The following is an 11771-nucleotide window of genomic DNA, read 5'->3' as shown; positions in this document are numbered from 1 at the left end:
CCTAGCTCACAATCCACTTAGTTACCCAGCTGCCCTCTTCTGTCAAATTTATAAGAAAGAGGAATCCCCCAATTAATAAATGGGCAAAAGATATGAACAGGCAATTCTTGGATGAAGAAATCAAAGCCTTATATAGGTATATGAAAAAAAAATGCTCTAAATCACTACTGATTAGAGAAATGCAAACCAAAACAATTCTCAGACACCCTTTCACATTCATCAGAATGGTTAAAATGACAACATTTCATTTTACAATGCTCTTCATCTTTTGTTAACTCATAGATGGCAATTATTTTTTGTAGTTGTGACTACAAAGTGATTCTTAACTAAATAAGTATAGAGGCAATCACAAAAGAAAAAATAAATAATTTCAATTATGTGAAATTAAAAGGCTTTTGTATGAACAAAATTAATATAACAAAGATAAGTAAAGCAGTTGATCAGGGAAGATACTTGCATCAAATGTCTCTTATAATATTTAATACATATTTAATATATAATATATAATATTTAAAATACATACTGAGCTAATACAAATATTTAAAGAGCATAAGCCATTACTTAATAGGCATGGTCAAAGTATATAATCAAACAGTTTTTAACTGGAGAATTACAAACTATTAACAATCATAAAAAATATTACTCCATATCACTAATCATAAAAGAAATGCAAATTAAAACAATATGGAAATTTTATCTAATTCTTATACAAATGGCAGATAATGAAAGATAAGAATAGCGAATATTGGAGAGGTTGTAGAAAGACAAAATCATTAATAATGAACATAGACATTTCATGGGTAGATTTGTGAATTGGTCCAAGCATTCTGTATTGGTTTGTTCTGTTAAATTTTTGTTCCTTTTTGTTTTTAAGGGATGGGATCTGGGAAAAGGAAGGGGGAATGACATATTAGGAGAAAGTAGCTGGATGTGCAATGGATAGAACATTGGGATTAGAGTTCCTAAACTATGTACATATCCTTTTGCTCAGCAATACTACTATTCTGTATTTACCCTGAAGAGATTGAAAAAAAAGTGGGAAAGGGCTCCATTGGCATATAAATATTAATAGAAGCATTTTTTTGAAGAAATGACCTAGAAATAAAGTAAATGCCCATCAAATAGAGAATGGTTAAATAAATTATGGCATATGAATATAAAGGAATATTAGTGCTTTGTAAGAAATAATGAGAGGCAGCTGGTTGGCTCAATGCATTGAGAGTCAGATCTAGAGATGGAAGGTCCTGGGTTCAAAATTTGACCTCCTAAACTTCCTAGCTGTGTGACCCTGGGCTTAACTCCAATTGCCAAGCCCTTACCATTTTTCTGCCTTGGAACCAATACTCAGTTTTGGTTCCAAGAGAGAAGGTAGGGATTTAAAAAGAAAAAGGAAGAAAGGAAGGATAGATTCAGAGAAACCTGGGAGATTTTGGTGAACAGAAACCACCTGAAAGGTATAGAATGAGGAGAACAATTTTTACAATGACTCCAATATTTTGAGAGAAAAACAACTCTCAAAGATTTAAAGACTATGATCAATGTAATGACAAATTTTCACTACCGAAAATAAATAATGAATCAAGCTTTCCATCATTTGGTATACAGGTAATAGACTAGAGGTATAGAAAGAAACATATTTTCAGCAATGGATAATGAGTGCTTTATATGACTAGATTTATTGATTACACCGGGGTGGCAGGAGATTCAGGGTGGTAGTGGAGGATATAATAGTGATATTAAAAAAGGAATAAAAGAAAGAAAAGAGCATCAGTGAATCATTAAAAATGCCCAAAAGAGAACAAAATAAAGTTCACAAGGGGATGTAGACAAGCAGGATAGTGTTGGAACTTTCATAGCAAATTTAAAATATATAAAAAGAGAAATCGAGCTATACGTAGTGATGATTCAGAGCTTCCTGCTTTTTCTGATCTTCCTATAAGGCAATGCTCATGCTTGTCGATGTTTCTCAAGTTCAGAATGATAAAAGGGAAAAAATGTAAAAATAAACATGAGGTGTCATTATGATGTAATGGGCTAGTGCCTATCCCAAGAAAGAAGGAAATTGCTCATCTCAGGGAAGAGGGCATCCTCATTTCCTTAGTAGATCCATTAAGTAAGAACTAGTCAAGGATGGAAAGGTTTCTTAGTGGCTTAAAAAGGAGCAATTCTTTCTTCTCTATCTTTTTATTTTTTTGCTTCATGGCTATAGGTCTCCCTACTTCCTGGCATGAAGAAAAGTCTCTTGAAAAGAGGCTTTTTACGTATACAACAGTTGTCCCAATTCCCTAGAGAGGCGTTCTATCTAAGTAGAAATTTAAGAGCAAAATATTCTGATTCTGGTCCAGTGCAGGAAACTAATGGAGGGGAGTGAGAGGTGACAAGGTGAGGAGAATCTTCTCTGATAAGAGACTCAGCTGATAGTATAACCTAACTTCTCTTGACCTCAACTTGGCCCTTGATTCTACTGTCATATGCCTTTCTCCAAACCAAATGGAGTCAACCTTTCTGACCAGATCCATTTATTTCCCAATTTTTTGTTGTAGCTGTTCTATAGTTTTTCAGTCATGTCAGATTCTCTGTGACCCCTTTGAGATTTTCTTGGCAATGACATTGGAGTGGTTTGCCATTTCCTTTTCCAGCTCATTTTATAGATGAGAAAACTAGAGGCAAACAGTTAAATGACTCATCCCAGGTCACACAGCTAGTAAGTGTTTGAGGCCATTATTTGAACTCAGGAAGATGTGTTTGCTTGATTACAGGACCAGAACTTTATTTACTGCACCATCTGTGTGCCCTAAATGATGCCCTGTGTAAATAATGGAGGTAGAGTATCATGTATAGTGCATAGGAATAGCATCAATACAATTTGGTTGGGACACAGAGTTTATGAGAGAGAGTATTATGAAATAAGTCTGAAACAGTAGATTGGGGCAAAAATATAAAGGACTTAGAATGTCAGTGGAGAAGGAAATGGCAAATCACTCCAGTATCTTTGCCTAGAAATCCCAAAATGGGGTCCTGAAGAGTTGAACATGACTGAAACGACTGAACAACGATAGAAGGTCAAACAGAAGAGTTTGTATTTTTGGGGGGAGACAATAGGGAGCTACAGAAACTTCTTGAGCAGGGGAAATATCATTGTCAGTATGAATATAAGTAAGAATATAAGAAAAGATGCAAGGACTGTAAGCACAAAAATTAGACTCAGTAGGAAGGAAACCCTCTAACTAATTTTTTGCTGTTTCCTGTTTTGTTTTCTAAAGGGAATTGAAGCCCTTTGTATATTGGCGACTTGACAGTCAGAGAGACTGACCCCATCTGTTTCCTCAGTCTGTAGTGCAGATAAACTTGGAGCCAGTTTCCTGCTGCTACACAGTCTTCTAATGTTCAATGAATTCAATGAATGCTCCACTTGGAGGAATTTCTGCAGCTGCCTCCCAACCCCCTCTATTTTCTCTGGTCAGGGCCCACTGGAATCTTATGCCACTGGATTCATGAGAAAGGAATTAAGATCAGTGAATGTCCCCAGAATCTGTTACAGAGACCAGACCCTGAAGGGTCAGAATCAAATGAAAAGGCCCAAAGGAAGGACAAAAACCTAAGAGGTCATTTCAATCCCTTCTCTCTCCTCTTTCATGGTTTCCTTTCCTCTTTCCTCTTCCTTATTGCTTCCCTTGATTAATAATAATAAGAATAAGAATAACAAATGGGCAGCAAGGTGGCCATTGGATAGAATGCTAGACTTGGAGTAGGAGGATCTGAGTTTAAATCTCACTTCAGACACTTCTTAGCCATGTGACCCCAGGCAAGTTATTTAACCCTGTTTGCCTCAGTTTCCTTTTCTGGAAGAAGGAAATGGTAAATCACTATAATATCTTTGCCAAGAAAACCCTAAATGGGGTCATGAAGAGTCAAGCACGACTAATCAACTGAACAATAACAATTATATGATACTTTAAAGTTTACAAAACAGTTTACAAATGTATCATTTGATTTTTCACAATACCCCTCTTGGTGAAGTGCTATTACTATCCCCACTTTTACAGTTGAGAAAATTGGCTGAGAGAAGTTGAATTGTTGGTCATATAGCTAATTAGAATCTTAAGTGGGATCCAAATTCAGGTTACTTTATTCTTTTTTTTACAGTAATTTTTTTATTCCCACAATTTATCCACAAGTGTCCCAGCCCCTCCTCCCTTGCCCATATCACAGAGACAAGCATGCTCATATGTCATCCCAGAGACATAGACATCATCATAAAAATTATGCCTTTCATATTTCCTCATTTTGTTAAACATTCTGAAGGTAACATTCAAAATTTATTCTTCAAGAATTAAATCTATAGCTGTTCAACTTACTCTTCTTTATTTGCTACATACTTCCCTTTACTCTTTTAAAAAAAATCATAGATTTTAAAAATATATAGTATAATATGTAACATTATAATGACATAATACACATGATTTTTATGAATATATAACAAATTAGAATAAACATGCTTATTTAAAAGAAGCAAATTCCCACATTAGCTGTGTCCAAAAATCTATACCTTGGGTAGCTAGGTGGCTCAGTGGATAGAGAGTCAGAGTTTGAGACTGGAAATCCTGGGTTCAAATCTGATTTCAGACCCTTCCTAGCTGTAGGGCCCTGGGCAAGTCACTTAACCTCAGTTCTCTAATCCTTGCTATTGTTTTGCCTTGGAACCATTACACAGTATTGATTTTAAGATGGAAGGTAAGGGTTTTTAAAAAAATCAGACTCATTCTTTTTTTCCCCCCTTCCCTTTCACCTTTCACTCTTCCAAGAAGGCAGGTAATATTATATTGTATAAACTTCTTTATCCATTTCTTCAGTTCTCTCCTTTATATTGGCCAACTCTGTCTTCTCAATGGTGAGGCTTTATGGCTTTCCTTGTGGCCTTTCCCCAAACTTATTTCAGGCATCCTGTGGGGGGCATATCAGTTTTCCAGGCTTTGGCTGAGTTCTTATGTCAGTTAGGAGTTTAGAATCTTGGGAAAAAGTTTCAGTTGGACCTGGGAACTCGTGGAGGGAACCAGGGCCAGCCGAGCTCCTGCTGGAGATTAAAACCTTAGCCTAGTTTTGCAGTTTTCTGAGATTTGTTAATTTATTTTTGAATCTCCATATCCTACCTCATTCCTACCTTCCTTTCCCTTACCTAAATGTCTGATAGGAGTGAATAAGGAGAGTGAAACAGAGAGTTAGTTCAAATCTGTGAGAGTTTAGCCCTACCCTTGCAGTAATTTATCTAGAGAGGTTTTATATCCATCATCCTAATCCCTTTTGATTTCAAAATCACCTTGAGAGCTGAGTAAAGGCAGAATCTTTCTCAGACTCCATTCCTGTTTCCCTTCCCCTACCTGAGGTTTCTCTAAGCAGCTGTTAGGGCGTCCTTGATCCTTTTACCCTGACAATCTAACCTGAGAAGACAATAAACCCCTTTGTGGTTAAAACAGACCTTTTGGTTACTTCATTAGTTAATTAGTAAGAAAGGGAAGAAGAGGAATAGAATCAACATACTCTGGGTTTGAGGGAAGCTGGGGTTATCCATCTTGAAGGAAGTGTAACGTCAAAACAAGTCCCTTCCTGTGATATTAACTAAAGCCTGTAGTTAATTTCAATCAGTCTATTTCCCTTCAGTGTTTGTCTTTAGCCCAAGTCCTAGTCTGTATTCCCTACTACTTAGTCTATTCACTTGATTACCTCCAGCCTTGGATCCCTTGCCTTGTCTTATTCCCTGATCCTACCAGTTATTACCCCTAAATTCAGCCTCATATTATATCCTGCATCTCCCTGTTATATCTTACCTAATCCCCATATTACCTCCCTTCCAAATCCCCAATAACACACACTGTCTTTCCCTTTTCCTCCCATCAAAATCTGTTCCTAGAAAAGGGATCATATGTCAATCATTTATACCCATATGAATTATTTAAGTGACAGTTATTAGAACTCTCCTTGAGGATGGGGAAGAGTTGGACTTTTTTAACTTCTGTCTATAATAATAGCAGTAATGACAATAATTAACACTTATATAGCTTCTATTATGTTCTACGCCCTGTGCTAAGCACTTTCCAAATATCTCATTTGATCCTCACAACCACCCTGAAAGGTGGATGCGATTATGTTTCCCATTTTACAAATGAGGAAACTGAGGCAAACAGAGGCTGTGACCCTTGCTTAAGGTCACATCCCTGTTCTAAATGTTGACATGCCAAAGGGCAGTGCTGGCTTTATATATCCCCTGGGCTTTTTTATAAGTGCTGTGAAATGAGTCAGTCAATCCACTCATGGTTTTGTGTTCTCTAGCACCATATGTGTATGTCTGGTTCAGGACCAGAGAGTGTCTCTACATAGCGAAAGATCCCTATGTGTGGAATAAATTGAGTATTTGATAATTCCCTGTATTACACAGTCTGACTTGTCCAACTCTTTGTCACCACATGGACCATAGCTATCCATAGGGTTTTCTTGGCAAGGATACTGGAGTGATTCACCACTTCCTTCTCCAGTGAGTCCTTTAGTTACTCAATCAAAGATTCAGTGTATTACCAAGGGACACACAGCCAAGAAATGTCTGAGGCTGGATTTGAACTCAGGTCTTCCTGACTTAAGGCCTGATCCTCTTAACCACTGGGCCACAGCTGCCTCTGTATAGGAGAGTCTTCCAAAATTGTAATTATACATCTTCTCTTCCCCTTGCTGCTGCTATCTCTCTAGAGCCACTGCTTGGCAGCTCTAAGTATTCACTGCAAGCCAGCTACGGGAAACTCTAATATTTACTTCTTCTAGTTCTTCCAGACATGCATGAGAGCCAGTGGGTTGAGAAGGCTTATAGGATTGTTTGGCTGTGCCCTAATAATAGCTAGCCCTCATTTATCACTTTATACAGGTTCTCTTGTATTCTATTCTATCAAGAATTCATTTAATCCATATAACAATCCTGCATGGTAGGTGCTTTTATTATCCCCGTTTTACAGGTGAGGAAACTGAGGCCAAAAGGAGTTGATTAACTTGTCTGGCATAAATCACATGGCTAGTAAGTGAGTCTGAGACAGGATTCAGATTTCAAGTCCTTGTGACTCCAGGTCTATCTGCTATGCAGACCTACCTACCTAAAGAATAACATCAATAAAGTCCATATTAACCATTTCTAAATAAGAAATATCTTTCATCTGACTTATTTTATTGCCCCTTTCTGACTCTTTAGTTACTGTCATCCTTGTGTATTCACTGGGACTTGATACTCTGGCTAACTGTATCTATTCACAAGGACCATGGTTAGATGATCTGAGTAGTAGAAAGCAAGAGACACTTGGAAAACATCAAGATTCTAGCTATTAAGTACTCTTTTTCTGTCGCGAGAAAAATGAGAGATACCAGGATTGGGACCAGCTAGCCTGTGTTAAAACTTGTAGCTTTGTCCTGGGACTGGCCTGCATTTCTCTCCACTCAGAAAAACCCTTTGGCTATGAGGAGATTCTTTAAGAGGAGAAACAAACTCGGCAAATTCATGGCATACTTCTAGTGGTACCTAATTTACTCTCTTGCCTGTTTATATAAATGGAGCCAGAGATTTGAACTTGAAAGATATTCCCATAGCCCTTAAGGCCACCTCAGTATCCATACTTTTGAGGCTCAGCTGAAGCATAATAAATTCTTCAGATCTAGCCCTTCACTTTAACTCTGTGTGAAATTTTATGTCTCTGGTGTATTCTTGTAAATTACACATTGCAGGATTTTGCTTTCTAATCCATTTTATTATCCTCATTTTATTTATGGGTTCATTCTATACACCTTCAAGACTATGGCTGTAAATTGTGTATTTCCCTCCACAATATGGTCTTTTATTTATTTATTTTTCTTTTCTGCACCTTCCTTTCTTTGGTAAAGAGAAAGAAGTTGGGGAAAGAGAAGGAATCTGAAAAACTCTAGTAATCAATAACTGAAGTGGTTAGTTATTATTCACGGTTCTTCCATTCTCTGCTTCTTATATTTCTTTCTTTCTTATTCATTTCTCCTTTATGATCAATCCTCCAAGTTGATTTTGTTTCACTTTTAACTGGGAATGGGCTGATAAATGTTTAACAGTTGGCCTTCTGGAGAAAAAATTGTCCATATGGCACATTTTAAAGTTAGTCTACATTATTAACATTCTTGAATCTAGACAGTGTGCAAATGAAACTCTGATTTGTAGCATTTGTCAATTTCCAAAGTATAAATGCTCATACTGAAAATCTGACAGTCAGATCTTTTGAGCTGACTAGAACAATCCTACTGGTGACTTGTTTCCTTCCTGATTCTCACCTCCCTTTTCAACTTCTCTTTCTTTCTCTCTTTTCATTTCTGTCTGTTTTGTTGTTGAGTTTAATATATTTCCTCACCAAATGCTTATTTGTGTGTGTGTGTGTGTGTGTGTGTGTGTGTGTGTGTGTGTATGTGTATACATTTTTATATCTCTTTTCTCTGGTTCAGATATAAATAACAATGATGATGATATATTGTATTTACTATATACCAGGCTCTTTACAAATAATACTTCATTTGATTCTCACAACAACCCTGGGAAATAGTTGCTATTGTTATCCCCATTTAACCAATAAGGAAATAGAGGCAAGCTGAGACTTAGTGACTTGCCCAGAGTCACACAGCTAGTAGATGTCTGAGTCAAAATTTATACTCAGGTCCTCCAGTGAATGAGGTTCAGAAGATGTCTCCTCTCTCAACCATTTTCTCTGTGTTTGTATTTACTTCTTGTGCATTCCAGCTATGTGAAATAGAAATTCCTTCTTTGCCTCTTTTCTAGAATTTCTTTTTCTCCCTTTCTCCTTTTCTTTTTCAAACAAAAGAGAACAAAACCATACTAGTCTCTCTGGTCGGTAACCCTTGGAGTCACTAGGATTCTGAATGGACACCCTTCTTTCCCCTCATTAGACTATAAGTACTTAATCATCATTTTTCCTTCCAAGTGTTCATATGAATTTAGCTTTCTAGCTTTCTCTTGATTCTTGGGTTTTCATTTCAAAATTTATGCTCATCCCTAGTTTTTGGTTTTTGGTTTTTTTTTGGTCAGGAAAAGACTACGCTGTCTTTTAGTTCTGATTTTAAGAATGGATCCAAGAATTATAGCATCACAGATTTAAGAGATATAGGAGATTTCAAAAATCACTGAGTGCAAACCCTTATTTTACAGATCATAGAAGTAAGTATTTCTACTTAATTTGCAACTTCAAAATACAACAATAAGTCAAAATCTGATTTGTAATATTTACCAAATTCCAAAGCATAAATTGATCACTCTGAACATTTAATGATCAGATCTCATGAATCTTTATGAAGTGAGATCAGCATACTTATTTGTGATTGTTCTCTCCCCAACTCTGAAGAAACTCTTCAACTTTTCTCTTTCTTTTTTTCTATCTGTTTTGTTGTTGAGATTGATAGAGTCTTTTCATCAGGAATTCTTGAAAGTCCTCTATTTCATTAAAGATTCACTTTCCATCTATAGGATTACACTCCATTTTATAGCATAAGCTTGCTTTCCTTGTATTCAATCACAATCATATACTAGAACTTGTTCAATCATTCTCTGAGTATCCCCTCCATTTCCTATTCTTTTGCCAAAGTGTCTCTTTTTCAACAAGACCACAGGTAAATGGCAGATGATTGACCCTACTGTCAACCAATTATTTCTCACATTGTTACTGACTTGTTTTGATATACAGAGAAAACCTAGTTAATGGATTCTCTGCCAAGGGATGTTGTAAAAATAAATCAGTCCCTTAAATCTGGTCAATTCCCTCTGCAACCCTTGAAGTCACTGGGACTTTGAATAGACACTTCTCTCTTTTCTCTCATTATACTATAAGTACTTCATCATAATTTATATCATAATTGGCAGACATAGCAGTTTTAAATGTCTTCATATTATTCCCAATTGTCCCCTTTTAATGCTGCATTGAAACAACAGTACATACTGTTCAGCAGTTCTGTTGATCAACAACTTTATCACATTTGCCACTTTAAGAAAATAAAATATAGGGACAGCTAGGTGATTCAATGGATGGTGTACCAGGCCTGGAGTCAAACGATCTGGGTTCAAATGTGGCTGCAGATACTTCCTCGTTATATGAACCTTGGCAAGTCACTTAACCCTGTTTGCCTAGCCAAAGCAAAGTATACTTTTAAACACCACTCCTTGAGAGAAGCATCAGATAAAAAGAAAGTATACTTTCACTCCTTTGGGAGTGAGAGAAAATGAAGATGACAGACTATAGTCTCTCCATCATGAACAAATTTTAATAGAGCAGGTGCATGATCCTTCAATAGTATAGCCCAGACATACCTCCTACATACTTCTTCCTGGCTCAGTCCCCCATGGTCACTGTTGATCTACCTTCTATTCCTCAGGATGGTAGCTCCCACTATTCCTCTTGTTCCTTGATTCAATAAATCCATTTAGCCTCAAGGTAAGGCTAAATTCATAGGGGTCTATGTGGTGGGCAGTGAGGAGCAGGATGATGGGAAATTATTGCCCTGACTCACAGGCAAATATATCCAGTGTCCTAGCATCCTTGGGGATGCTACCAGTTCTTTCCTCCTCCCTCACTCATTGAAAGAAGATACCCTGAGTGTTACTAGTAATATTAAAAATGCATTAGGTATGGTTTTTCAGGGTTAAAAATACTTCTGCCTACAACAACAATATGAAATAGGTAGTATAAGTATTATTTTACAAGGGAGAAAACTGAAGATCATAAAGCTAAAGTAATCCACTCAGCCATATAGCTCTGTTTAATTTGGTTTTAAATCTGAATCTTCTTATGCTTTTTTTTCAAACCCTTACCTTCTGTCTTAGAATTAATGCCAAGTATCAGTTCCAAGAAGAGTACTAAGGGCTAGGGAATTGGGGTCAAGTGACTTACCCAGGGTCATACAGCTAAGTGTTTGAGGTCAGATTTGAACCCAAAGTCTTCTATCTCTAGACCTGGCCCTCTATCTACTGAGCCACCTAGCTGCCCCTAGATCTTCTAATTCTAAGTCCAATGGTACCTCACATAGGGGTCATGTGAAGAAACTGGCAGAGATAGATGAATTTCTTCTAGCTCCCTGCTGAAATCTGAGAATAGCAAGAGAATGCTGGGAAAACAATCTATTTCTATAAGGCTGCAGCATCACCCACTTTCCTGCCCCAAATTCTAATTTTGCTTCCTCTAATCTCCCCCTATCCCTTACAGGAGAGAAAGCATTAGGCCAATTGCCCCCAATCCTCCATTCTCTGAATTGTACTAGCAATGACCTTTGATAATGATTCTGATGCTCTTGAGTTAAGAGTGGGGGGAAGAAAAGTTCTCTAAGATAGGGATTCCGGAGCAGCGGGGACCTGGAAGGATGCTGACAGCAGAAACAAGAAAGCCACTGTGAGTGTTCCTTGGAGGATCAGAGCAGAGCCAGAAGCCATTACTCCAAAGGAGACAAACATGACTGGTAAAGCTGCTAAGCTAAGCTTCCTTGTATTTCCTGTTCTCTTAGGGCACAAGTACCACCAAGCAGAGTTTCAGCCTCAGTGAGCCTGGCATTGCTTTGAAAAGCATTAGAGAAAGAATCTCAAAGACTTAGCTCTTGGCAGATTTAGCTCAGTAATTTTTCTTCCTAATGAACCAACCTAAAGCTGGTTCCATGGGGTACATTAGTCACCCCTTACCCAGCCGGCAATTCATCAAGTCCAGGGCAGTGTTGTTCCCCCTGAGGCT

Source organism: Gracilinanus agilis, chromosome 2, assembly GCF_016433145.1.
Source record: "Gracilinanus agilis isolate LMUSP501 chromosome 2, AgileGrace, whole genome shotgun sequence".
Taxonomy (NCBI): domain Eukaryota; kingdom Metazoa; phylum Chordata; class Mammalia; order Didelphimorphia; family Didelphidae; genus Gracilinanus; species Gracilinanus agilis.
The sequence above is the reverse complement of the archived record's forward strand: the minus strand, read 5'-3'. Positions refer to the sequence as shown.